This window comes from Lathamus discolor, chromosome 9 (genome assembly GCF_037157495.1).
Source record: "Lathamus discolor isolate bLatDis1 chromosome 9, bLatDis1.hap1, whole genome shotgun sequence".
NCBI classification, from domain to species: domain Eukaryota; kingdom Metazoa; phylum Chordata; class Aves; order Psittaciformes; family Psittacidae; genus Lathamus; species Lathamus discolor.
In genome coordinates this window covers 19,872,060-19,898,323 of record NC_088892.1, presented here as the reverse complement: position 1 = coordinate 19,898,323, position 26,264 = coordinate 19,872,060, and the positions used below count along the sequence as shown (strand labels likewise).

Here is a 26,264-nt window from a genome sequence, read left to right as displayed (position 1 = left end):
ACTAGACCCTTCTGCTCTCAGGAATTACAGGCTCCTACACAACTCAGATGTTAAGGTTGGTGTCCTGGCTGAATTCCAGCCTGAGCACTGCCATCCTTTCTTCCTACTCCTCCTTGAGTCTTCCTTCTTCTATCCAAGGCAGGATTAGGGAATAAAAAACCCGACTCGCAAGCGTGCCCTGTCCCAAAGGCGCGTGTCACAGCACTGGGCTCAGAAAGACCCTGGTATTTACATCATACTCAGAGCATTAAATCCTGATTTAGAAGCTTTACAAGACTAAAAATACCATGAACACGTAACTCCACTGAATAGAAACTATATACACACTGTACATAAATATTTTACTATTAAATCATTGTAGGTCAGTATTAAAAAAGACTTATGACTCATTTCAAGTGGATCTGCAAATGCAGCAACTGTGGCTTTGCAGGCTGGTTGGACTTGTGTACATGTAAATAATTTTTGTGTATTTGTTAACATTCATGCAGCAGACAAATGAGTGGCTTATAAGTAACTGAGAAAACACAGTACCCTTCCAAAAGTTACACTTAACATTTTAACATCAAAAACCGAAGAGCTCAAAAGCAGCTCGTGCACAGAATTAAAGAAATGTGAAAAATTAGTGTCAGAAGCTTAAAAGGTAAAGTGACCAAGCACTTGAAATAGTGCAGTTCTAAGAGGTGATTTTTAGGTCCTAACACTTTTTGACTTCAATATTAACTACTGAATCAACATAAGAATCAAAAAGACACTCGTGGCAGCCTAGTGACCTCGAACTGCACTGTAGTAAAGAACTGCGAGGAGAATCCAGGTGAGTCACAAATGAATATATTTAAGCCCAATTTATTGCCTTATTGAGCCCTCTGAAGCCAAGAAGCTGAAGCTATTTGTGTGCCATCAGTAACCTGGAAAAAATTCTCCATGTAACAGCGGCTTCAGATGTGGAAGGTGGCAGCAGTGTGACAACATACACCAATATACTCATTTAGTTAGCATTAGGCTTAGTGCTAACCTCTGATAAATGTTCCACAGTTGATGTAAGGTCTTTGCATGCACCCTACTAACACAGTCGCGTTAATCCAGCAGAAAACTGTGCAGTGCCAGATTTCTCAGCGCCGTGGTCTGCCCTGTGTCAGCAAGAACACTCTTGCTTAATGTGTGAACCTGGATTAGGCAATTGAACTAACTGCAAATAACTCTCTTCTTTCTTATGTTGAATCAGTTTTTAGTCAGACTGTTGATTGAAGACTGCCCACCCCATGGATATAGAGATGTTAGTGCCAGGGAATGAGGGATTAGGGACACCACCAGCCCTTGGGGAAACAGCTCAGGCTTCTGCCATTGACTGCAGATTCACAGAGACCTGTAAACACAGAGCTGTTTGTTAAATTCATAGGGCAAGACTCTCTGTACGTGACTTGTGCTTTCCTTCAAGATCTTCAGGATTTAGTTTCCTCTCAACACTGGCTCAGTAACTGGTCAAAAGAAACCACTGCCTGATCACCCACTTGCACATCTGTAATAGTGGTGGCGTTTGACTGATACAGGTTTGCCAAGGAGAACTTAGTCTTATTCTGGAGAATTAAGGAGCATCCTCTTTACTGTAGAATTCTTTTATTCCTCCTTGAGTGTATGAATTAGTGTTTTCGTACAACTGAATCATTCCTTAACTTTACTACCCTACGTCTCAAAGTCATTAAATTATTTTCATATAACACTCTGCTCTTCCTCTTTATTGACTGTGCAACCTAAACTTGTGTAAATGGCAAATTTCATTAGCATACTCTTGATTTTTCATAAAGCTCCCTAGTGAAAACATTAAATCTGATCAGGCCTACATCTTGCACAAGCTGAATTTCAGATTAAACTTCCTCCATTGTTTTGGATTTGAAACCCAAGACTAAACCAAGGCTAATGTACTAAACCACAGGTATTTTATTCAAATAACCTATGTGCCAAAGACCACCAAAATTTAAGGCAGAAAATGGCAAACACATGGGTTTGCTCCATGTACTAATTTGCAGTTGCTGCTGTAAGTCCCCCTTCTCCCCCTGATAAATAAGTGTAGACTCCAACAAGTTGAACGGCCTTTTCTCGTATTTAGAGCATTCATCTAGAGAGTGACTGTAGAGATTTATCTATCAATCGTTCACACTTGGTGCTGCCCTCAACTGATCACCCCTTTAATTAACCATGTTAAACTAGCTCCCTGAAGCTTATGATGCTTCTGTCACTTGCCTGTGGGTTTCCTCTTCACTACAAGCCTGAGTGCTTCCATTAAATTTACAGTGAGAAGAAACCAATAGAGGAAATGATGAAGGATATCCCTGGGCTCCATTTGAAAGACTATTAAAGAAAGGCTTCACAGCAAAAGAGAATATAATAAAATATCTCCCCCCGCCTTTTTTTTTTCTTTGGTGCCTAAGGAGAAGAAACAGAAAGAATATATTTATTTTTACTGTATTTAAAATGCTTTTTATAACAGCAAAACACAAATTTCTAAGCAATGGTGCACCACCATAGAGGACTTAGTGTAATCACCAGTTATAATATTCTAGTCCCCTGACCGGCCACATCCATGGTTTCATCTTTGAAAATATGAATATTAACATCCTGTGTACAGGAAGAATTTGGAAACAAAGGAAGGTTTACTTGGACTGCAGATAGATGGACTATATCCTTATAGAATCTTCTGAGAAGTCTCACCTATATATTAAGAATGCAATGGCCACCTTAGAGATCTACCGGATTTTGTCAGGTCAATATTGGTGGCACCACCATTATCTCCTTTAATGAGTATCATAAAGGGCAAAGTGTCAAACAATTAACACATTTCTCCTAGTCTTGCACTTAGGATAACACATATTTCCCAAGAGTGGGAAGGAATTTATTTGGCTTACTTTCAATTTGTGCAACAAGGGTACAAATCTCACCTCAAGAGCAGCAAGTCTGGTATATCATTACCAGTTTCTGCAGGTACACATTTAAGAGTTAGGAAGGCTTCTTCTGGGCTCACAAAACTAATAAACTGACTGTTGGCAAATATGCATTTTGCAAAATGAGGTATTATAGAGCCTTGATAAAGTGATGGCGATGATATGAAAACACTCTTCCTCCTTGCCTTCTTCTGAACAAAGACAAAACCCCAGACCGTAGTCACTCTGGGTGAATTTAATGGTTTTCAGTGGTTAATGCTCTATGCAACCATCATCTGTTTTAGCCAAACATTTTTATTTTTACCAGATGTGATATAGAGTAAGCAAAATGTGGGCGATTTAGAGCTGGAATGGATAGATCCAAGCAGTGACCTCTGCAAATTCACTGGAACCGGTTTACTGGAGCCATGTTCCCATTCTGTGTGTACAACTCCTCTGGATAAATCAGAAAGTAATTCAGCTCCCTCTAATAAAATCCTTCATGCAACAAACACAACTTGAAGCAAACTGCAACATCCCTGTTCCACTCACTGAAAAAAAAAGAGTTTGGCCTGCCAGCAAATGCAAACTGGAATGCAATGTGCCAGATCTGAACAGCTGTATGTATCCCACTTCTCCTGAGGCTCCATCACATGCCACATGCCAGTCACCATAATTAGTGAGAGTTAGAAGGAAAACTCACAGTACAGTCAGCAAACGTAGAGCATTATACATAAATAAAAGATTACCGCTCCCCAGTGCTCTTGTTTCTTCTAATTCCTGTTTTTTTCTCCCCACAGACCAATAGCAGTGTTGAATTCTGATGAAGCAAAGTGTGGTTCAACCTCAGGCATTTTGTGAGGCAGAGAGCAACTAATTGGTGCTAAAGCAATACATAACAACACATGTTTTTCTGCTATGGAAATAGCCAACTAAAGAGTTAAGTTTGGCATTACCAACAAACTTTAACTATGAATTAAAGTTTACTTTATATATCTTTCCCTATTGTGAAATAACTGCTGCCTGATCCATTCCAGCATTTGAATATGGTTTTAACTGTAACCTGCCCATGTGGTCTATGGAAGCCAAAGGACAAATAACGTGCCTAGTATTAAATATGTGCTTAAATGTTTGGTGAATACAGCTTGGATGAATTACAGATTGAGTGATAAGTCTTGATAGGAGAAACCACAGCATAATTTTCATCCGTGGCTCTCCAGACTGCAGATTGGAACAGCAGCAGTTTCATTGTGCCCCTGCAAGAGCTAATGAACCATAACACAGTTGCTAATTTGTCTTTTGTTTCCTGGAAACACAGACGGAAAAGGCAAGTGGTAAACGGGAGATACGGATCCAAAATTCTACCCTTCCTCCCATCCTAGAGCCATCACTCACAAAAGGATTCTTCTGTTTCACCTCTGAAAGTCACTAATAACTTAATGCTTCCATATGCAGAGGGCAGCGATGGGCACACCTAGGAAAGAATGAAGGATGTTCAACATTCGTCTGGTTTTATTTACAAGCAGCAAAATCGTTAAACTATGCTATTTTTAGCAAAATTACAATTTGGGGCTGGCATGTTGATTCCGCACAGTTGGAGCCCTCTTCAATGCCAGCGAACATACTCTGATTTATTGCTCTTTTATTCAGGTCAAGAACCATAACCTCAGGAGCAGCCAATTCATTGGTCTTAGTGTTTTAGACAAGAGGTGAATGTGGCCTTCGGAATTAAAAGTGGTTATGCTGTGAAGGAGAGGACAATCTTCAAAGTGCTGAAACAAGTTTTCTCTAATTAGCTATAACCAAATTTGGCTGCAACCTACTGAAACAGACAACAGGGTAGGAAAATAGAATTGTTTGACATGTTTAAGGGAAATTAAATCTGGAAATTGGGAATAAGCTTGAGCATAAAAAAAGCCCCAACAAAACTCAAAGAGAAACATTAAAGAAAAAATTAAAAGCTGGGAGATGATTAATTTCAATCATAAATCATTCCTTAGATAAATGGGGACTGGCAGAATTTTAAGATGGTGCCAGTACAAACATCCTAAATTATCTTGAAATTAAAGTAAAACACAGTAAGCTTCTGACAGCAGTTAATTTCTCTCATCCAAACAACCACAGTTCAAATGTTACTTGTGCATTCTCTATGCTTTGATCAATAATGTACCAGCACCTGAAGTACAAGCAGCAGCATCTGTACTCAAAGAAAAGCAAACAACCCCAAACACCCTGTAGAGCTGAAGGAGGTACTAAGTAGTCCACTAGAGAATAGAACTGGTTCTCTAAATGCCCTTTCTCAAATTTACAGTAAAGAAGTTGGTGGTTATACAAGGAAAATTAGGAACATAAACATCATTGCTCCCAACAAAAGCAACACAGTTCATTCAAGTCTTCCTGATGACCTGTGTAGTAACAGGAGGCATTTACTGCAGTGTGCTGAGTAAAAGAATTGCGTTGATTCGTGCTGTTAGGATAGAACGAGAAGAAACTTGTTCTTTGTGGCAACCTGACAATTCACTGGCAATTCCTCTTAGGCTGATGGTGGCTAATGTTATGACAGGTGTCAAGGAGAAGCATATAAAAAAAGGCGATCTTAAAACAAAATCCATGAAAATATAATGAACCTTTTAAACTTGGCACCATTCCTTCAAAGTGAAAACAATTAAGCACCATTTTAAGCCAAGTAGCCAAAGGGAATGACAGAAATCAAACATTTTTATTTCCAGATTAAGTAACATTAAGAGAAGAAAAACACAAAACACAAAGAATAAAAAGGATTGGTTCTGCATTGCTAAACCATAAGGGACAAAAACCAGTGTTGGCATAACATTTTTCATTAACTACAGCAAAAGCAAAATGTACATATCGGTGTTACACATCCTTTTCTTGCCTAAGGCTCTGATTAAGTTCCCCAAACTTTCTTTGCTCTACAGCTTTTAATGCACCACCACATATTTTTTTCTGCTATCATTGAACATGTCAGAGAAATATCTCTGCAGCACACTAAATCTAGGTTAAGAATCATGGAGACAAGGAATTCTCTTTTCTTATGTGGGATATTAAAATGGCCACGGTGAGGGATTTTCTCCTAGTCAACTACATCCATATCTGTAAAATAACACTCTCAATTCTGTTACAGCATCAGCCACAAATACTCAGGTGACCCAAAGTAATCATTATTTGATTGATAATGGTCACTGGAGAATTTCTCTTGTATAAGAAACTCTCCTGACACGAATCCGACACAGGTGACATGGTCTCCTCCCATATAAATTCCTTTCTTTTTCTGGTGTATACCACAGGTGCTTAAGGTAATGCAGCAGAGGAGAACATGGTCTATGGGATTTTTCAGAAGTACATAAGAAAGAATAGTTCCTTAATTTTTCATCTCGCTGAATCTCCAAACTGTGAAACATTCCCCTGACAGAATTCCCTTTCCTTTGCAAAAGGCTGTAACACTTGCAATCCATAATAACTGCTGTATTGTAACATCAGGTAGGAAAATACTACTCCTGACACAGACATCCAGACAGTTAGGGGCTGAACAGTTACTGGTATACTTACCTGCGTAACAAGGTATGTACATTCGGGTGCTTGTAACACCTATTTGACCAGCTCTAAAAAGCACTATTCCCTTCAGTTTGTACAGGATGCAGTCAGGAGAAGGGGAATATGTGTTAACAGCATGTGTTATAGTGCACACAGAAATAATACAGTGCATATAGATAATACAGGTGTAACAAGTGAGCAAAGATTGCTAACAGATTTCCTTTGCAAGTATGATTTCCGTTGTGCTACAAACAACTAGAACTGTATCTCCTTTACATGTAGAATATTCTGGGAAGTGTGATCATGCTTCAATATCCATAAACCAAAGCCAGCTGTTAAACTGGTAGAAGAAACATCTTTAGCCACAAGCAAGTGAAATTCTCCCTGCAGCATAAAGCAGTTTTTAGCAGTTTCAGAATGATGCTATGCGCATTTGACTTCCACACATACTCCCCCTTTCACAAACACATGCTCCCTACCAGAGGAACAAACTGCACCTAAAGCTCTCTACTCCTCCCTCCACAGGATACTACAGAACAGCTGTGCAATCTGGATTTCTCATGTCCGCATACATGTGACCATGGTGGAGGAAAGACAGCAAGTTCATGTCTTCTATCCTCTGCTGTGCATCCCAGCAGGTTGCCTGCAGTACTCGGAAAGCCACAGCTCTACCAGCATCTAGGTGGGCATTTGGTGAATGGTTCCTGCCTAAAGGTGAAACTGATGGAAAACTGGGGGTGATCTGCATTTCTCACCAAACCAAAGGTGAAAAACAATAAGAAGACAAATACCAACTACAGAATGCTCAAACCTGCTAACTGCACTTCTGGTCATAGCTTTATCTGACAGTTTGCAGGCACCTCAGTAAGCTGATCATGAAGGCAGGTAAGAAAAATTAGTATTATTTTAGGCTTCTGTGACTGATCTTGATGTGAAGGTATTGGATTTGCACTGATATAGAGATCAATATAAAAATACTGAGCCATAAGCTTCATTTTATATATCAAACCCTGACGGAGTTTTTCAGGCACCATTAAAACCTCATTTATTCACTGAGCTTAGCATGAAGCAAATGTACAATCTGATTACTCTGTACTAGTGCCACTAGGATAACATCTTAGGATAGAGGACCACAGACATGTGGTCTTGTCACACCCACCAGAAAAGAGAGTTGCTTGTTCCAGTGAGGCTCCTACACCGTTCCACTCCCCATAGAATCAAAGGATAAAGAATAATGGCTTTTATGACAAGCAAAAGGAATACAGATCACAAGATCACCATTATTCAGGTGAATCACAGTGAATTTTATGCTATTAAATGTATCACCCTCAAAAGAAAGGCTTGAGTTTTAGGCAATCCAATTAGCATTTGAGTGCATGCCTAAGCAATTAACGTACAGTCCAAGTTAACACGTGATCCAAGTATATGTAAGTGTTTTGACATCTTGGCCAGAACTCCAGAACTAAATATTTGCATTGCATTACTGATGTCAGGTCCCCTCCAGGTCTCCTGGAGTATTCCGTTGTTTTCTTTTTCTCATTATTTTATTTTTCTACACATCTCTGCATGGCCAAGATCTGCCTGGAAACAGAATTAAAGGGAATTAAAGTAACAGCGAAAGCCAGCAAATCAGAGCAATTCAGAAGTCCACAATATTAATAATAGAGTTTTTCAGGAGCTCAACATGAGGGCACTTTCAACAAACTTCAGAATACTAAAGGCTGGCTAAGAGGACAGGTCAAAACAAAACACCAACACTTCTCTTGTGCCATATATCCCAATTACTGTTAACATACTGCACTTGATTTAATTCCAGTTTCACATTTCCACTGACAGGCTCCGTGAAGTCAATGAAAACTTAAGCTACTGGATTTCTCATGCCAATCTCCCCAGTGTGGAGAAAGTTTTAGCCTATGCCTAGGAAAAGATCATTTAATATTGCCAGTAAAACGTCTCATGCAGACGCTAGTAAATAAAACAGTTTCTCCTGTCTTATTCTAATGCACTATATAATGTGTGAAATCTTTCCTTGGCAGGGAAGCTGGAGAAAACAGCTCCTTGCTCTGTCTCTTTCCTTCAGCAATTTCTCAGTTGTGTATGGGCCTAGAAACACAAAAAATGACTCAATTCTCCTACCTGACAAAAACCTCAGCTCTTTATCTCCTAGAGCAAGAAATTAAAAGCCAGCTATTTTCTCTTTAAACATCACTTAAGGGATTATCCAGCTTTAACCATTATACGTCACAAAAATATTCCCAGCCATCTCGTGTCAGTAGAAATAGATCATTATTAGTATTGCTGAGAGTTTGGTGACAGCGTGTTAGCAGTTAGAAACTGCTGACAAGGGCAAAGAACCCAGTGAGTGCAGTCTATCACAAATCTTTTCATGACATCGGCATGGTGTGAGGGTTGAAGCAGCAAATACAACCTTCAGCAAATGTCCTCATTTGTAATATCTGGAAACGGGATGTAACTGTGTCCCAGAAAGATGAATTTGCTGTGGAATAGGCATGGAGCAAGCCTACTGGGATGGAGAGAAGAAGGGGGAGTTAATCTGAGCCTGATTTGTTTGGCTTTTCCAAAACGAAAGCTGCAAACTGTTACGACTGCTATCCGTAAATACACCCAGACAACACATATTCAAACTGAAAAATAACACTGAAAGAGGAGTAAGTATACATAAAGCACCCATACTGGTAGAGCAATGACTGGCCATGATGAAGATGCAGCTGAAAAGTCACATAAGTCATTGCCTATGGTGCAATGGGATTCTAAAACTCTCCCCTCCCATTGACAATTGGACAAAATGTTTGACCTGTTTGAAAAGGGAATTTGGTCAATTTATGTCAGGACTTGTACAGTCGAGAAGTCTGGATTCAGTAACCTCAGAGTACTGACTGAGGAGACTTTGCGATGGGTTGTTTATCTAGTTTGTGCAGGTCTACCATGATGCCACATCAACCGTTTCATGTTCCCAGTTTCAGAACCATTTTCCTTTACAAAGCATGCATACTGTTCCTTTAACTGAGTTAACTTAAAGCACTACGGGGATGCACAGGTTTAACATTACAGAGAACAATGTCCAGTGAATTCCACCTAAGGCTGGAAATCCAAAACTTCTGGAAGAAAACAGATCCTTTTCAGGCTCAAGCCTTGCAAAATTTCCAGGTTTTGTCCCTTTTATTTCCAGAAGTCTCCTTTCCATCTCAATTCACTTTTAACTAGCTCTAACATCACAGCCACAGACAGTCCGTGTGTCTACACCACACTGGCAGACATTATATTCTCAATATTTTATTACAGCTATTAAAAGCCATCACAGGATTGGTTTGTTTCTAAGCTGAACAAAGCCATATTAAATGAAAAGCGCAGTGCAGAAGTAGAGGAAGAACTTTACAATCACAGTTGACAGCTTAGCTATTTATGCTGTAAATGCATCATAAATTATTTCTGAGGTCTTCATACATTTCTCTATTTGGTCTGTAGCAGGCTCATAAATAGATTGATAGACCTTTATTAACCAGTGATGATATCTAAACTTTAAAGTAAAGCAGTGCCATAGCCTGCACTAAGCAGCGCTGGTTAGAATTCCCAGACCTGCTCTTCACAAGCAGACACAGTGAACATAGGAAACAGTTTCAACATGAGAATCAGATTGATTTTTCTCACTAAGGGTCTCAAACACATGAGAAGCACATTTCCACAGATGCTCAACACAGGCAAAGCCATACACAATGTCAGCTTTCCCAGGGCTCTCTCCTGTTGCTATTCCACATAGCTTCCATTCGCTCGTCTTTTCTACTAGCTACTGACTTTATGTCCATCCCTTCTTTGCTACATTCTGTACTACTCTTCCTTTCTTGGTTATCAGCGTTTGCTAATGGGACATCTTTTGTTTCTGTTTAGCAGATCCCTAGCCCTTAGAAATCCTTCAGCTTTTCTCCAGGTCCTCACTTCTACCCACTTTGTTTTCCCTCTCCTCCAGCCTGTGCCTGCATCTGTTTCTATTTGTTGCCAGGCTTCTTTTCCACCAAGCCTTAGTCTTCTGCCTCCTGATCTCAACCCTTTTGGCCTCGTTAATTGCTCCCCCATCTATATATATATACACACACACACCCCTATCTATACATATAGGAGGGTGCATAGATGTGTGTGTGTGTACATATGTGTGTATGCATATATATATATGTATATATATATTTGCACCCTCCTCTACCACTCGGGGTATAGAGGGGTTTGTTTTCCTTCTGTTGACCAACAGCTTCTAACAACTGAAGGACTAACTATATGAAACTCCTCCTCAACAGCTTCACGTCTGCGATGGAAACATCCTTAATTCATCTGCAGAGATGGTATACACTGAGATTTATTGTCCCTGTATGATAAAGTGACAACACTTTCTTTTTCATTAAAATATTATTGTAAAAGATAACGATTTCTGCTTAGAAAAGTTCTTCTAGAGTGGGTTTTTTTTTTCCTGCTTTTCCAGCAGGAAAAACTAAAGAGAGTAAGAACAAAAGAAGGGAACAATAAAAAGTTGCTCAGAAAATTGCAATTTACAAACTTAGGTATTTCTACAAAAATAGAGTCATTTACTCACATAAAACAATGTACAAGGCTTAAAAGTAAGATATTTATGCAAGAACAAGTCACCAAGAGGCAATAAATACAAACATACTCCCTGCAAAACCCCCAAATTTTAAATTATAACAATAAAATCACAACCTACAAAGTACATTTTCTGTAGGTATCTTATTTGACAGCTGCTGGATTCTGAACACGCAGACCCTTAGTCTGACCCTGTATGGATGCTTTTACACAGCCCTGGTACCTAACCCACCTTGCCTTCTACCCTGAACCTTCTCCCACATACTGCAGTCTCACCAGCCAGCCCACAGTCTCTGACATGCTCCCGTACACGCCTAGAGCAGGGACCTGCAAACCACACACATCAGATTACTTCGATTCCTGTCTCAATGTTTTTAATTGTTCTTGACAGACAAATTAGCCTGAAGAAGTACCTGGCAGCTCCGCCACAACACAGTAACAACAAACACTGAGCACAAAAAGGTAAAAAACAGTTGTTATTTAGACTCTTAAAACAGTCAATACTTCCCAGGCCAAGTTTTTATTCAGTTGCTCAGAAATGATAATTTAAGCCTGCTGCTGAATCCTCACTGCCCCCCTCTGTACATAACATGCCTAACTGTACTGCTCAGCAACACACACTCGTGTATTGTTAGCTTGGGCTGGGAGTGCAAGCACAGGCTCTGGAGGCAGAGAAGTGATGATAGCTTCATGTAGCGTGAGATTGCTCAGCTCTGTCCCCTTTGGACAGACAGCGAGAAAACTCAAGTATGTTCACCTCATATCCTGCAGTTAAAAGAGAGGAGACTATCAACAGATTCAGCAGTACTGTTCTCCTTAACAAAAACACTGCTGAGGAACACAGATTCCATAAGGCAACGTTGCGAGCCTTTCAATCACGCCTCTTCAGTTCTATCTGATCTAGGTTTGAAAGGTGCATTACGCAGAAGGAGAGAACTTGGCATGCAGAGTACCTGATTTTGCTATGGCCCTTGAGCAGTTAAGTAATTATGAAATATACAGCTTCTGCTTCTGTCTGGCAAAAGCCATGCAAAACTAAACAACCAGCATTTACACACATTTAAGGTTTTCAAAGTGCTTTACAAATACTAACATTGCAAGGAAAACTGCACAGGAACCCAAAATAAGGAGATCAATAAACAGGAAAAATGTGTCCTGCTTTGAACCTTGTCTTTAAAAGTTAAAGGGGTAGAAGGGGTTGGAAAGTGAATGAACAGTGGAAGAGACACAGAAATTCAGAGATAAGAAAGGCGATGTCGTCTGATGCAGTGGAGAAATTGACTGATGTTAACCAGAAAACCAAAAGTAAGAAAAAACCAAAGTGGGTTAAAACAAAGCTACTGGGCAGTCAAATGAGGACAGCCACAGAAAGAATGGGAATCAGAGATAAATGCAACATGACAGAATAGCAATTCTTAAGTGTACCACCAGTATTAGATGATACAAAATGGTAGTAGAGTAGCCTTATGCAATAACACTGTGAAGAAACAGGAAAAGAACAGCAAAGTCAGTGCAGAGCCTTTTGTGATCAAAATCATTTTAGAGAAACATAGCAAAAGAATAGTGAGGTCCATTGAAGATCTACACAATCAGACTTGGATGCAGGTAAAGTAAATTCTGTCAAAAACGTTTCCATACACTTCATGGAAAGACAAAGGGCAACGGTAGCAGGCAGATGTCACCTGGAGGTGATTACAGTGTTTCAGGGACTCGGGGCAAATAAGAAGTAGGGATCTCCCTCTTCAGCCATCTTATGAGATACTCTGTTTGACAGCCATATTATTAAAATAATGCTAGAGGAGACTTAGAATTACACCTCATTATTTGGAAACATAGACAAAAAAACCTGAATTGAATGCTTAAGTACAAAATGCCATGACACAACACACAGCTGTGAAAGGTTAAATCAGGAGAGGTATTTAAACAGGACCAGTGAGGCTTCATCTGGAATAACGTATAGAATTCCAGTCAAGGAAAAGAAATTCCAGCTGCACTAGTAGCATGTCTGATGGAATTAACACGTATTTTAAAGAGGAGGCTCTTGGTTTGTATAACCTCAAAAAATGAAAGTTGAGAAGGATTTCACCTATTTTCCACTCTTTCTCATTGCAGAACTAATCAGCAGCAAGGAAAAAGAACCGTTTCAGCTAAAGGTTGATGCTGGCACAAGAACAAATGATATAAATTGGCCATGAACACAGTTCAGTTATAAATTAGAGTCTATCTAGGAAGCAAGGGGAAAATGAGGAATAGAAACAGCAGAAGCAAAAAAACACAACTAGTTGGGCTAATCAGTATACAAAAATGATTACACAAATGTGGCTGCATAAGGCTGGGTATGATGATCAGCAAGGTTTCTGTTTGCCTATATGCCCATTTCCCCAGTTCTATCAGTCAGACTGTCTCTAACTGAGGTCTCTGTTTCCATGGATCACACCAAGGAAGAAGCACCCGCAGTGCTAGAGGAAGCCAGGGAACCGCATGCCTACCCTGCAACAGTGTCTTACTTATTCACACTGCCAGAAGGATCCATTGTGAATTACTGAGTCATGTGAATTAGGGAGTGAAAAAACAGCCTTGCCAGATGTGCTTTTTTCACATATTTTGACAATTATAGTTCAGCTTAATCATTTATGATAATACTTCATAATGTTCTCGCGAATGCTCTGGAGTATACTTCGGAAAAAATAATGAAGTCTTAAGTAACATGGCAACTCGCTCAGCTTTTAAATCTTTGCTGAGAAGCAGGAGGAAACAGCCAGTGTTTTGTGCAGATTATGGAGAATTATTGTAGTAAAATTAGGAACACTTCCATTATTGCTTCCCCATCAGTTTCTTAAACATCAACTACTGTAAGACTGATTATACAGCAATGAGACACTCACAAACAAGATCAAATAAGACCATAGCTTCTCAGCTTTAAAACCATGTAAGATAGGGCTAGGCAAAAGAAACCAGAGGAAGGGACCAATAATTTCTGTGCCTACATTCAATTCAGTACTCTGATTCTCATTGAAAGTCAGCTGTTAAGTCCTCCGTAATTTAACCGTCTACTCCCCTGCTTATCATGGCTTTGCTCAGCAATTCAGCTGGCTGCAAACTATCACAAAAATGCTTCTTTCACTTAAAAATTAAAAAAAAAAAATAAAAAAAAATTATTCTGATAGAAATTTTCCATCTGACTCCTTCATCACAACTTCTGGACAGGGCTGGATAAGCACCAGAAAACCATCACATGACCTGGCAGAGCTCATTTACACAACACATAAAGCTGAGAGAAGCAGTTAAACATCGTGTCAGTAACACCAACAACTATCTCAGCTTTGGAAAATGTCAACAACTGAGCAGTGCCTGTACTTAATTTCAAGGAAATTAAGGAAGCCTGTGGCAGTCACAGAAATTTGCTATTTCCAAACTTCCTTGTTTTGCTGATTGGCAGCAGTTGCCGTTCTAACATAAGGTGGAAAATAGGAACAACTTGCACAGATCTATCATATGTTCCACATTCTGTAAGTGTTTAGGTGGGAAAGAGTTATTGTTCCAAAGCTCAGAAAGAGGTAATAGAGTATTCACTGCAGATGCAAGTCTGAGGCACTCTCCATTTCATAAAATCAGAATCCTTCCAAATGTTGTGCCAATGGAGACAGTAAACTGACAAGAAATGTAGATCAATGTTCTTTAAACATTTCAGCTTTTCTGATAAGCAAACATTTCAGTCTGTGTAATATTGTCAAACTACAGCTGCAGAGAATTTTGAAGAGGCTCCTATGTACGCTTTAAATATTCCTATTCCTTTCTCCCAGAAAATGTTCTCAAGAGAGCATAACGCCAACACAATCCTGCTCACATTGCAGTCAGTTCCCTGTGGAGAGGGATTGTGACAGAGAACGGGCAAAACCTCAACAAAAGCTTGGCATTTGATGTCACTGCCTGACTGAGGTACTTCACAAATTGCACCAGTGCAAACAGTAAGCTAATTTGCCCCTTGATTTGTGCATGAAAAACCTGACTGATGTTGCACTGACAGGATTTGGCAAAGCAGGCAGAAGGCTACAGGCATTACATTGCCATTCCACCAGCATTCAATCTTTCCTTTGCAAGATGCAGCATTTTCCTGAGAAATGTGATCTTTGCAAGATACCAGACTCTGGGATCTGTCAAATAATCAAAAAGCTCATTTCCTGGCACAGGAAGTCTTCCCATGAAATAAGACTTTTTGAATGACATGGAGAAGTCACCAAACTTCTTGGTTGATGGGAAGAACAGAATTATAAATACCTCACACTAAGAGGCAAAAAGAGTCTTTAATGTTATGGTGACTTCATATATATGTGAAAGGATCTATATAAATTCCATCACTAAAGCTAAATCCAAGAAGTCCAAAGAGATAAACAGAGTAGCGCACCTAAGTCCCAATGGACTCAGGGACTTTGTCCGATGTAATCACAGAGGAATAGTGACTTGTACACTTTGGCCTATGTACAAAGTTCATGTTGTTTTGCTTGTGCAAAGACTAATAGACATTTGAAAGGAAGGAAGCAGCTTGGCAAATGGGTTGTATTTTGTAGTGTTCCTTCCACATGAACCAGTAAAACTCTCAAATTACTCTCCTTCATTGCTCACAGTTAGGAAAACAAGAGAATATTCTGTAAAATTAAATGATAATTCAGTATCCGCTTAAATTATTTTCTTTGTACCTTTTCCCTTTCTTTTAACTTTTGCTATCAAATCCTAGAATAAAGAACAATAAGTCTGCCTTAGGCTAGTACAAAAACATTCAAGCTGACACTTCTGGCTGCAACAGCAATGACTATTCACTTTCCAATACACACTATTCAACAGATCTGTTTTGATGATAAAAATTAACCCGTATGCTTGTGAGACACCAAGTAGGGGTGTTCTCCACGTAGCAGAAACTTCCTATACTTTGAAGATAAGAAAACAAATAACGTTATTAAACTTGCCACAAGCCAGAAAACAGTAACATGGCTTGCTAATCACTTTGCAATGCTTATCAATATGTTGGCTGTGGCTTTCCCCAATGAAAACTTGACCCAGATAGTTCATTGTTACTCTTTACAATAACCAAGATTCATCATATAAAGTAAAGACAGGAATAAGAATAGCAACTAGAAAACTGAATTTTCATGTCATATTTCAAAGAGATTGAGCTCTGCAGGTTTCATGAAGACTTCAAGGGAATTTGAGATACAGCATCTGAGCTCATTACAAGAGCTCAAAATCGAACAAGATCAGAAATGCCAAGAAAAAACAAAAGATATGTCTAGTATCTTCCAGAAAATCAACTCGTGTCTATGACTTTATATCAACATAGAAAATGATAGTAACAACAGTCAAGCACCTTTGCATCAAGTTGGTTCTAGAAAGTGACATTAAAATACTGTGTGCTTGTATGCTTTTATGAAAGGCAGTAGGAGCCTCCACATTGACACAACAGCTCAGCTATGCAGCCTTTCAACCTTACGGAATAACAAAGTTAACAACACTGCTTTAACAGAATCTGAGGTTTACACATTTCAATGACTTTTAAATGACATTATTTTAATGACCTTTCACCTGACCATCCTCTCTCTCCCGTCTGGTACCTTGCATGGCTATTTTGCACTTCTCCGCTTTTGCTTTTCTCTCTGAGCGTTGGTTTTAAAGACAACTCCAGTTTCCTTCGCATCCTTCAGCTGCTGTAGGCTATGGGAGCACTAAGGATGGGTGGCTGGCTCTTGCAACTTTCCAGTCTCAATTTTGCTATTGAGAACACAGATACCTACAGAAAAGCCATGAAGATGAAGCCCAATACACTAACATGCTAACACTTCATGTACATGCTTAACATTCTTCACCACCAAACTAACAGTTCAGAGACATGTACAATGAACATAGATGTATGACTAAATCAATACCAAAGGCTTGTTAATGAAAAGGACCATTTTATAAGTTGACTGCTGTGGTGTATTCACCCCCCATTGTGTAACAGAGATCCTGGTACAACTTTATCCTCTAGTACAGCCACAGGTTGCTATGGAAAGCAGTGGAGAAAGGCAGCATGTATACCAAGGTGTTAAAAGATACAGGCTTATCCAATAGTTCAACATGAGAAAAAAGGTCTCTGAGGTTTTATCTTGTATTGATTCAGCTCTTCATACAGTAGTTGGAGAAAAAATCTCTTTTCCTTTTGGACAAAAATAAAATAAATAAAAATCAAGCAATCTTACAGCATAGAGATTTTTTGTTCAAGACAGTATTTACTTCTCTACAGGATTAAGCAAGCGTCTATTCTCAGGGAGCAGAGAGGATAACCTGGATTAAGTTTGTTGCTTCTTCTACTGAGAAATAACTTGTTTGCCACTTTTGAAGTAACTGAGCCATCCAGAAAGTGCAGTCAAATTTGGAAAGTAGAAAAAAGTGGTAGTAAAGAAAAAGGTTTAGAAAACAAACACACCATCAAGAAAAATAATGTTCCAAATGGCTATATGGCAAATACTTATTGGTATGTACCTATCTGACTTCCTCTGCAAAAACTCACTAGGGGCCCATAGATGGGTAGAAGGAAAAACAACATATGGCAGAACAATAAAAGATACAGAAAGAAACAAATATCATAAAAAGAGTTATGAACACTTAGCAAGATAGCGACAACTGCTTTCTTGAATCTTAGCTCCTAGTTTTGCAATGTGAAAGATTTCAAGCAAGGTGAAATTCATGCGTTTTGTCACTCTAATTGAGACATCATTGGCAACTGACTACCTATATTACAATTCCTTACATTCTTCTAAGGACATTCTTTAGTAAATGAGCGTCTAACACCTGCAAGAACCATAGTAACTCCTAGCTCGGAATAGAAGGCTTTTACCCAAGCTGGTGACAGAGAAAACAAATACATAACTATACTCAGACATTAAGGTGACAACACAGAGAGTGAACTAACTTTTCCATGAGGCCAGTCCAGAATGGACAAGCTGTAAGGAAACCAATTTGCAGTTACACAAGCAAACCCACTGATATGGCAGCACAGAAGAGAGAAATCACACACTTCAGAAAACATGTAAGTTGCTGGAGGCACTGAAGGACCTGTGTGCTCTGCAGGTAGCATCCAGAACTTGCTAGAAAGAGGTGCTATCTATTGTTAGTCCAGTACATGTCCTGTATACTCCAAAGATCTCTTTTATAAAAGCTGTCTGGTACAGAAGACAGATTCGAAAGTCTGTCTCCACAGGAAGATTACTATCTTATGAGAATATTCTAGCAAGGTACAGGTAGGGATCTTTGAGCTGTGGATAGGATGAAGTGGCCACAAATGTGTCATATTCTCCAGGAAGGCAGTTCATGTTCACAATCAGATGCCTGCAAATTTCTAGCGACATCTCCATTTCAGTGTATCACAAAAGGAGGAAATATATAAATACCAAAAACCATTATCTTGCTTTTCGATTCAAAGATGAAAATAAGACTTATTAAACCTTCTCTTGTCTATAATCGTCAGAAAGGCAACAACTGTCTTGGAATCAGGCCAGCATTTAGTTAATGAGAAGCACTCAACAGTAACAGTAACTAACCCCCCCCCTCCTGATGGATGGAAACATCTTCTGTGTTACCAGAGGTGCTTTGTTCTTCCTATGGAAAGGCAAAGTAGACACAGCAGCAATGTGGTAATAGCATGAGCAGCATTCTAACTTCCCCACTGCTGGGCATCCTCGAGAAACTATTAATTAGTTAGAAAGTTTAAATAGGCACCTTCCACCGGTTTCTTTGTAAAACCACATTATTCATCCCAATTAAGTGGAACCCCACAGAATGCCTGTGAGGAGTTCAGAACAACACCTACTTTTTCGGAAGACACTTTCTTATTTCACTGCTTTCTTTTCTTTTGTTAATTGCCTAATTTCACCTTTTCCTGACTGCACCCCCCTTGGGAGGTAAAGACCACTTAGCTATTTATTCACATGAGCAAAGGGACTCTGGAAAAAAAGAAAAAGTCTTCTCATTTTCAGACATCTGACAAACGAGACCAATTCATTAGTAATTAAAAAGTATGGCTGTTTAATAGCTCATTGTATTGGCACACTGGAAAGCAGAGGGAAGAAAACAGAATAGCTTTGGAGAACGAGGCTGTCAAATGTGCATATGTTTGCTTACATGAGAAAGGTGAAATTCTCACATGGTTCATCCTTCCCATTTCTCCATCCTGCCAGCTTCATCTGTAATGACTGATTAATCCTCCCAAAGCACTCTCATGGGACTATCAGTTCATGTCTGATGATAGTCAGAAGGATAATTCAGTCTGCATCTGCTTCCATTTTTGAAAAGTCAGAGTACCTCAGAGTTTATCATCTAAACATTACCCTTGTGGCTATAAAGAGAGATATAGGTGCATCTTACACTGTTGGTATCAGGGTTTGGATAGGAAACTAGCATTCACCTGTTTTAATACAGTACTTGCATTCTAACTTGTAATGGAAAGCTCTCAAAACTACATTGATGCAAGAAAACCCCCATATGTTACAGGATACTTTTAGTACAATCTTCTGTCACTAGCCATGAAATAACAGCAATACTTCTAAAACATCAGCCTATGGAGTTGGTTTTTTTCAGTTTTTCAGAGTTTGGTTTTTTGGTTTTGGGGGTTTCAGGTAGGGTTTTTTTTGTTGTTGTTGTTGTTTCTTTAAAGGAATCACTTCTTTCACAGCTGTAAAAGTTCGAAAAGTTTTAACTCCACAACAAGCAACAAACTTGAAACAGATTTCTGTAAAACAATAACACATTGATCTTATTGTTTGCAGTTGGTAATCCTGTATTGCATTTGATTTGGATCCAAAATAATTTACTTCACCTTCATCCCTTCCCCTCGTATTCAGTATTTTCCTACCTCAGAATGTACTGCAATGTTGCTTAATTTGGATTTCCTGTGTTGGATTTGTATTCCTACTAATATGATGCTTTCAACTTTCTTTTTTCATGTAATATTTTCGTATTTACTGACTGAAGCAAGAATTAAAGTACACTAGTTCTTCCAAGGAAGAAAGGGACAATCAGAAAAGTCAGTCTTAACTGGAAATAGAGGTGTTGCGTAAAGTCACTATCAGAATTCCAAAGAAAGTATTTCAATGTAAAACAATTTCCAACCTTCTGAGTGTACCACTCAGAAGTCCTTGTTCATCAACAACTTTTTAGTTACTCATCTAAAGATCTCCAGTAACCGATTACTAGTTTATTCATGTCTTGCAAACATTCGGGCTTTTGGTTTAGTAGCTAAATTTCTTCTTCCTCCTAGAATTCTTTCTGCTGTTTAAATGTAATAAATACTATCTCCAAGTATTTAAATAAATAAATGATGCATGGAAAATGTGAAGCTGTGTATTTTCACCCACCCTTTCAGATAAAATGTTCACAACTGGACATGTGCCCAGATGACCAAGAGGCATTTCAGCAGTGTCCCTGGTCTTTTAGCTTTTACTCACATGATTTGCTCACATCCCTTCCCTGGGACTTTGGTGAACATGATGGTTTTGGGTTCTTTCACCCAGAGGTGTATTCAATCACTCAGCCAATAACACAGCTGATGAAGAGCAATGGCCTTTTTATAATCTTCATCTTCCACAAGTTCATACCACTGCAAAATAGACCAGAACATGAGGAGGCATTTCATCAGCTTCAAAAGCATGAGTCACTTTAAGGTTCATTAAAAACATATATTCTGCTGTGCTTTAACTGTAAAACCTCTGACTCTAAAATGTATCAACAAGATAAAAACCAGTGAAAACTATACATTCAAGTTCGTTGAGTTTTCCAGATTTAGGGCTGACTTCAGCCTATGTGAATGTCTAACACAATGCCCTTGGTAATATTTCCTGATAGTCCTCGACACATAGAATTCTTTAAGAAACACTAAAGCTGGCACAGTAGATAATAATAGAAGGTTATATAGAGTCGGTTTTGGTGTGTGTCCCAAGTTTCCATTGGAAGATCCATCCATTATAAAAGCCTTTCCTCCCTCTGTCCTACAAAAAGTTTCTAAGTACTGCTTAGGCCTCTCACAATTATGACATTTTATAGCTTACAAAAACTTAGTGTGCTTAAGAAAGGACAGTTAACCTAATTTTGTTAAAGCCGTGCATAGACTTGGCTGTACTTAGATTTGGGTAACACCTTCATGACTAATCAGATAGAGGTCAACCTTGTTAAAAATACCTAATTGTCTCAAAAATGTAGATCTACCACTCAATGGGACAAGATACATTTAAGTTTGAATACTTATTGTGATATAAGTTCTTAAAAATTGTTAAATATATCCACATCATTACAATGCCTCAGTTCAACTTCAAGTAAGGTAAGTTCCAGCAATAGCTTAGAAATAACCTATTCAACAAGAATAAGCCATTTAAAAGGCACAAAGAAGCAGTTATATTTAATCACAAGTACCAAATGGAAACACATTTACATCATAATATTGATTCTGGATGGGATTATTATTGATAATTTGGCAGTAGAACACAAATAGAACACCCTTCGATTATGGTGTTCAGTTCATTGTTAACCATGCAAATCTAGCTCAACAAAAAACTGCCTTTTAAATTATTTATTAGTAAATGACAACATAAGTGGCTTTTGTATTGAGTACACATCCCTGGAATCAATGAAGCTGTTTTACATGAAAGAAACTCTTGTATTATCTTAAACACCTTAAGAGTGTCAAGAGACTTGCATGAATTAATCCCAGGCAGATAACCCATTAAAAACTACATCCTTCTTTGGGTACAAGACTCATTAATATTTAGCAAGAAATATTACTTGCTGAGACAAGCATCCAAGATCATCAGGTTTTGGTCTTTGTTGAATTCTTCTCAGCTATAATTAATTCAATAGTGAGCTTGGGCACTTCTAGGGCAGAGGTCTGTGACATCTGCGCTTTGACCTTGAGGGCAAGTGCTGGCTGGGCAAAGAGGATATTATTATGTAAGTTTGAAAACTTAAGTTATTGGGGCTTGATCCTGAAATGTGCTTGGAGACTTCAAAATTTAAGAGGAATGAAACATTGAACAGCAATCACATTCCCCCAAAACAACTGGCTTTAAACACTGTCTAAACATAGAATCATTAAAAAAGGCTGTAGTGTGTTAGAAACAGCAGTGGCTTTGCTTCTCTCAGACGATGATCTGTGTATCAACATAAGTTGAGAGGAATTTGTATCATAAAATCACTTCCTCCAGTATGGCCTGGAACATCTTTAAAGCAAATCATGTTCTGACTCAGCATCTAAGCCATTTCCTAAAGAACACATCAAACTGGACGAAGTATCACTCTACTGCCATATGTTCCCTCCTTTTCTTATCATGCCCAGAAAAGCAAAACCGCTTTAGTAACATGGGTGCTGTCCTACACAGGTGCAAAATAGAGACATGGTTATGAAATAACCATCAGACCCACACCAGCTGTGCCAACCCTTCTGAAAATAAAATGTATACAGAAGATGCTGCAAAACAAGTGGCAGAGCCTTGCAGTAGAGTCAGGGGCTAAAACCAGAATCCAAACGCAACTTCAGAGAACAACCACCTACCCCAAAATTACTTAAAAGACCCGAAACTATAAACAAAAGCTAGTTCTCTATAACAGAGAGGTTTTACTCTTCCTATTATGAATTCTATCAAAGGAAATTAAAAGCTTCCAAATGCTTTTTCCAGATTCCAAAAGATTATTTAATTGTTGATCGGAGGAAGCAGTTTTGCATTGCAATAATAGCTGACATAAAAGAATTCAAGTCAGAAATGGCAACAGGATCTTCCTGGAGAAAAGTCTGTACCTTTGGAGTATAATGCTCTTCAGCACAACAAAAGCCCAGATGCGGGACTTTCAAATACAGTGTGCTATCTCAGGGCAAATGGCAAACTTATTCATAGATTCTCTTGTATTTTTTGTTAACTGAATACAAAACTACTTCTCCACTCTGACCTCAAGTTTCTTCTGTTTACTGCATGTTCTTCTGGCTGTTGTTATGAATATTTTTATTGCTCTAATTGCATTCTGATATTTTTCATAATCACTAATTGCAATAAATTACTCTTGTGATCAGAAACAAAGCAATCGGGAGGAATTAAATGAATGGAACCATCCTCAGAATCAATAACCATGCTGAAGTCTTCCTACATACAGATAAATCTCTTCTTTTAATATTAATATTTTAATCTTCATAGTTAATGCAAGAGCTTTGGTAAATATGAAAATGGTGCGACTTTTTTGTCTTTCTGGAATTTAGCATTGCGCCAGCTTTCTTATTGCCTCTAATATACAACAGTTTGTACTGGTGCATAGAAGAATTCATTAATGCTGGTTCCAACCCTATGGCTGGATGACGGAAACTTATAGAATGAATTAAAGGAATTAAAATGAAAACAGTATACAGGGAAAAAAAGGCTAACAAAACGAATTTGTTGTTGTTGCTGTTGGTTTTGAAATGATTCATAATTCAATTAGTACAGATCGCAAGTTTGTTCATTTGCTAAAGACAGCTCTGCAGGCCGTAAAAATATTTATATAATGACTGAAACAGCAAATACAATCCAAAAACTATAATCATTTAAATTATAACTGAAAGTTTATTAGCATATTAAGTATAAATTGGAAATGTCAGGAGAAGAATCTCTTAAAGAAACACTTCCAGTCAAAACAAAAACTACAACCTCAGCCAAGCTGAGCTTTCCGTTATTAAGATGCCCCAATTACAACTTATTATTCTCAAGTACTTCGGCTGTGCATACTACAGAGTAAACGTCCTGCTTTTGTAATTTTCACTCCTATGACCTAGTCAGTTCCTAGACTAGCTGGACATTCGTTTCCACAGGCAACTGTACTGACTTACAATGAAGTGTGAAGGCATGGAAATGGGACTGGCTTGTTCATGTCTACAGCTTTACAGCACAAATGAAGAAACAATTAGAAATACTAAGTATTTTATAACGTTATCAATGTCCTGTCTTATCTAAGTGACTACAAACTGGTGGACATCTCAGCCATTTCTTAAAATGACCTACAGTAACTAATGACAGCAAAGAATGAAGGTCTCTACTATATACTTTTTACTTTTTACTTTATACTTTTTACTTTTACTCCAGGGATATAACCCTGGAGGGCAGGGGGGCCCAAGACTGTTGGTTGATATTCAAGGATCACCTGCTACAAGCTCAGGAGTGCTGCATCCAAACTAGAAGGAAGTGCAGCAGGAGGGCCAGGAGACCTCCTTGGATGGATAAGGAGCTGCTGAGGAAAATTCAAAGGAAAAAAGAGGCTTATAAAAAATGGAAGCAAGGACAGGCGGCCTGGGTAGAGTACAGGGATGTTGTCCGGGAAGCTAGGGACCAGGTTAGGAAGGCTAAGGCCCAGTTAGAATTAAACCTAGCCAGGGATGTTAAGGATAACAAGAAGGGATTCTACAGGTACGCAGCAAACAAAAAACAGACTAGGAACAAAATAGGCCCCCTGAGGAAGCTTTCGGGAGAACTGGCTACACAGGATTTGGAGAAGGCTGAGGTTCTGAATGACTTCTTTGCCTCAGTCTTCACTGGCAAAGGCTCTGACCACACCACCCAGGTCTTAGAAGGCAGATGCAGGGACTGTGAGAATGAAGACCTTGGGCCCACTGTAGCAAAGGATCTGGTTCGAGACCATCTTCAAAATCTGAACGCACACAAGTCCATGGGACCTGATGGAATCCATCCGCAGGTCCTGAAGGAGCTGGCGAGTGAAGTTGCTAAGCCACTGGCCATCGTATTTAAAAAATCATGGCAGTCAGGTGAAGTTCCCGACGACTGGAAAAAGGGAAATATAACCCCCATCTTCAAGGAGGGGAAAATGGAAGACCCGGGGAACTACAGACCAGTCAGGCTCACCTCTGTGCCTGGTAAAATCTTGGAGCACATTCTCCTGGATGGCATGCTAAGGCACATGAAAAACAACAAGGTGCTTGGTGACAGCCAGCATGGTTTCACTAGGGGGAAATCCTGCCTGACCAATTTGGTGGCCTTCTATGTTGGGGCTACAGAATTGATGGATAAGGGTAAAGCAGTTGACGTCATCTACCTGGACTTGTGCAAAGCGTTTGACACTGTCCCACACAACATCCTTCTCTCTAAATTGGAGAGATATCAATTTGATGGATGGACCCCTTGGTGGATAAAGAACTGGCTGGATGGCTGCACGCGAAGAGTTGTGGTCAATGGCTCGATGTCCGGCTGGAGACCAGTTACGAGTGGTGTCCCTCAGCGATCAGTGTTGGGACCAGTCTTGTTTAACATCTTCATCGCTGACATGGACAGTGGGATTGAGTGCGCCCTCAGCAAGTTTGCCGATGACACCAAGCTGTGGGGTCCGGTTGATATGCTGGAGGGGAAGGGATGCCATCCAGAGGGACCTCGATACACTTGTGAGGTGGGCTGATGCCAACCTTATGAAGTTCAACCATGACAAGTGCAAGGTCCTACACCTGGGTCGGAGCAATCCCAGGCACAGCTACAGACTGGGCAAAGAAGAGATTCAGAGCAGCCCTGCAGAGAAGGACATGGGGGTGCTGGTCGATGAGAAAATGAACATGAGCCGGCTGCAGTGTGCGCTCAAAGCCCAGAAAGCCAACCGTATCCTGGGCTGCATCCAAAGGAGCGTGACCAGCAGGGCGAAGGAGGTGATCCTGCCCCTCTACTCTGCTCTTGTGAGACCTCACCTGGAGCATTGTGTGCAGTTCTGGTGTTCTCAACATAAAAAGGACATGGAACTGCTGGAACAAGTCCAGAGGAGGCCACGAGGATGATCAGGGACTGGAGCACTTCCCATATGAAGACAGGCTGAGGAAGTTGGGGCTGTTCAGCCTGGAGAAGAGAAGGCTGCGTGAAGACCACATAGCAGCCTTCCAGTAACTGAAGGGGGCCCACAGGGATGCTGGGGAGGGACTCTTCGTCAGGGACTGTAGTGACAGGACAAGGGGTAACGGGTTAAAACTTAAACAGGAAAAGTTTAGATTGGATCTAAGGAGGAAATTCTTTCCTGTTAGGGTGCTGAGGCACTGGAATGGGTTGCACAGGGAGGTTGTGAGTGCTCCATCCCTGGCGGTGTTCAAGGCCAGGTTGGATGAAGCCTTGGGTGGGATGGTTTAGTGTGAGGTGTCCCTGCCCATGGCAGGGGGGGTGGAAC

At 39.6% G+C, this 26,264-nt stretch overlaps 1 long non-coding RNA gene across 3 annotated transcripts in view; it reads right to left on the bottom strand.

The window, feature by feature from the left end:
- Positions 1–3,210: 3,210 nt before the first annotated feature.
- Positions 3,211–26,264, bottom strand: part of LOC136019546 (uncharacterized) — a 175,613-nt gene continuing 152,559 nt past the window's right edge. Inside the window, exons 3-4 of one of the 3 annotated variants that reach the window (XR_010614938.1) lie at positions 20,549–20,700; positions 3,211–4,389 (exon numbers count right to left, since the gene is read on the bottom strand). This is a non-coding gene — a long non-coding RNA (uncharacterized LOC136019546). Of the gene's footprint in view, positions 4,390–5,615; positions 8,049–8,903; positions 8,992–20,548; positions 20,701–26,264 lie in introns of those variants that run through there. The other 2 variants (XR_010614939.1, XR_010614940.1) reach the window with 2 other exon arrangements.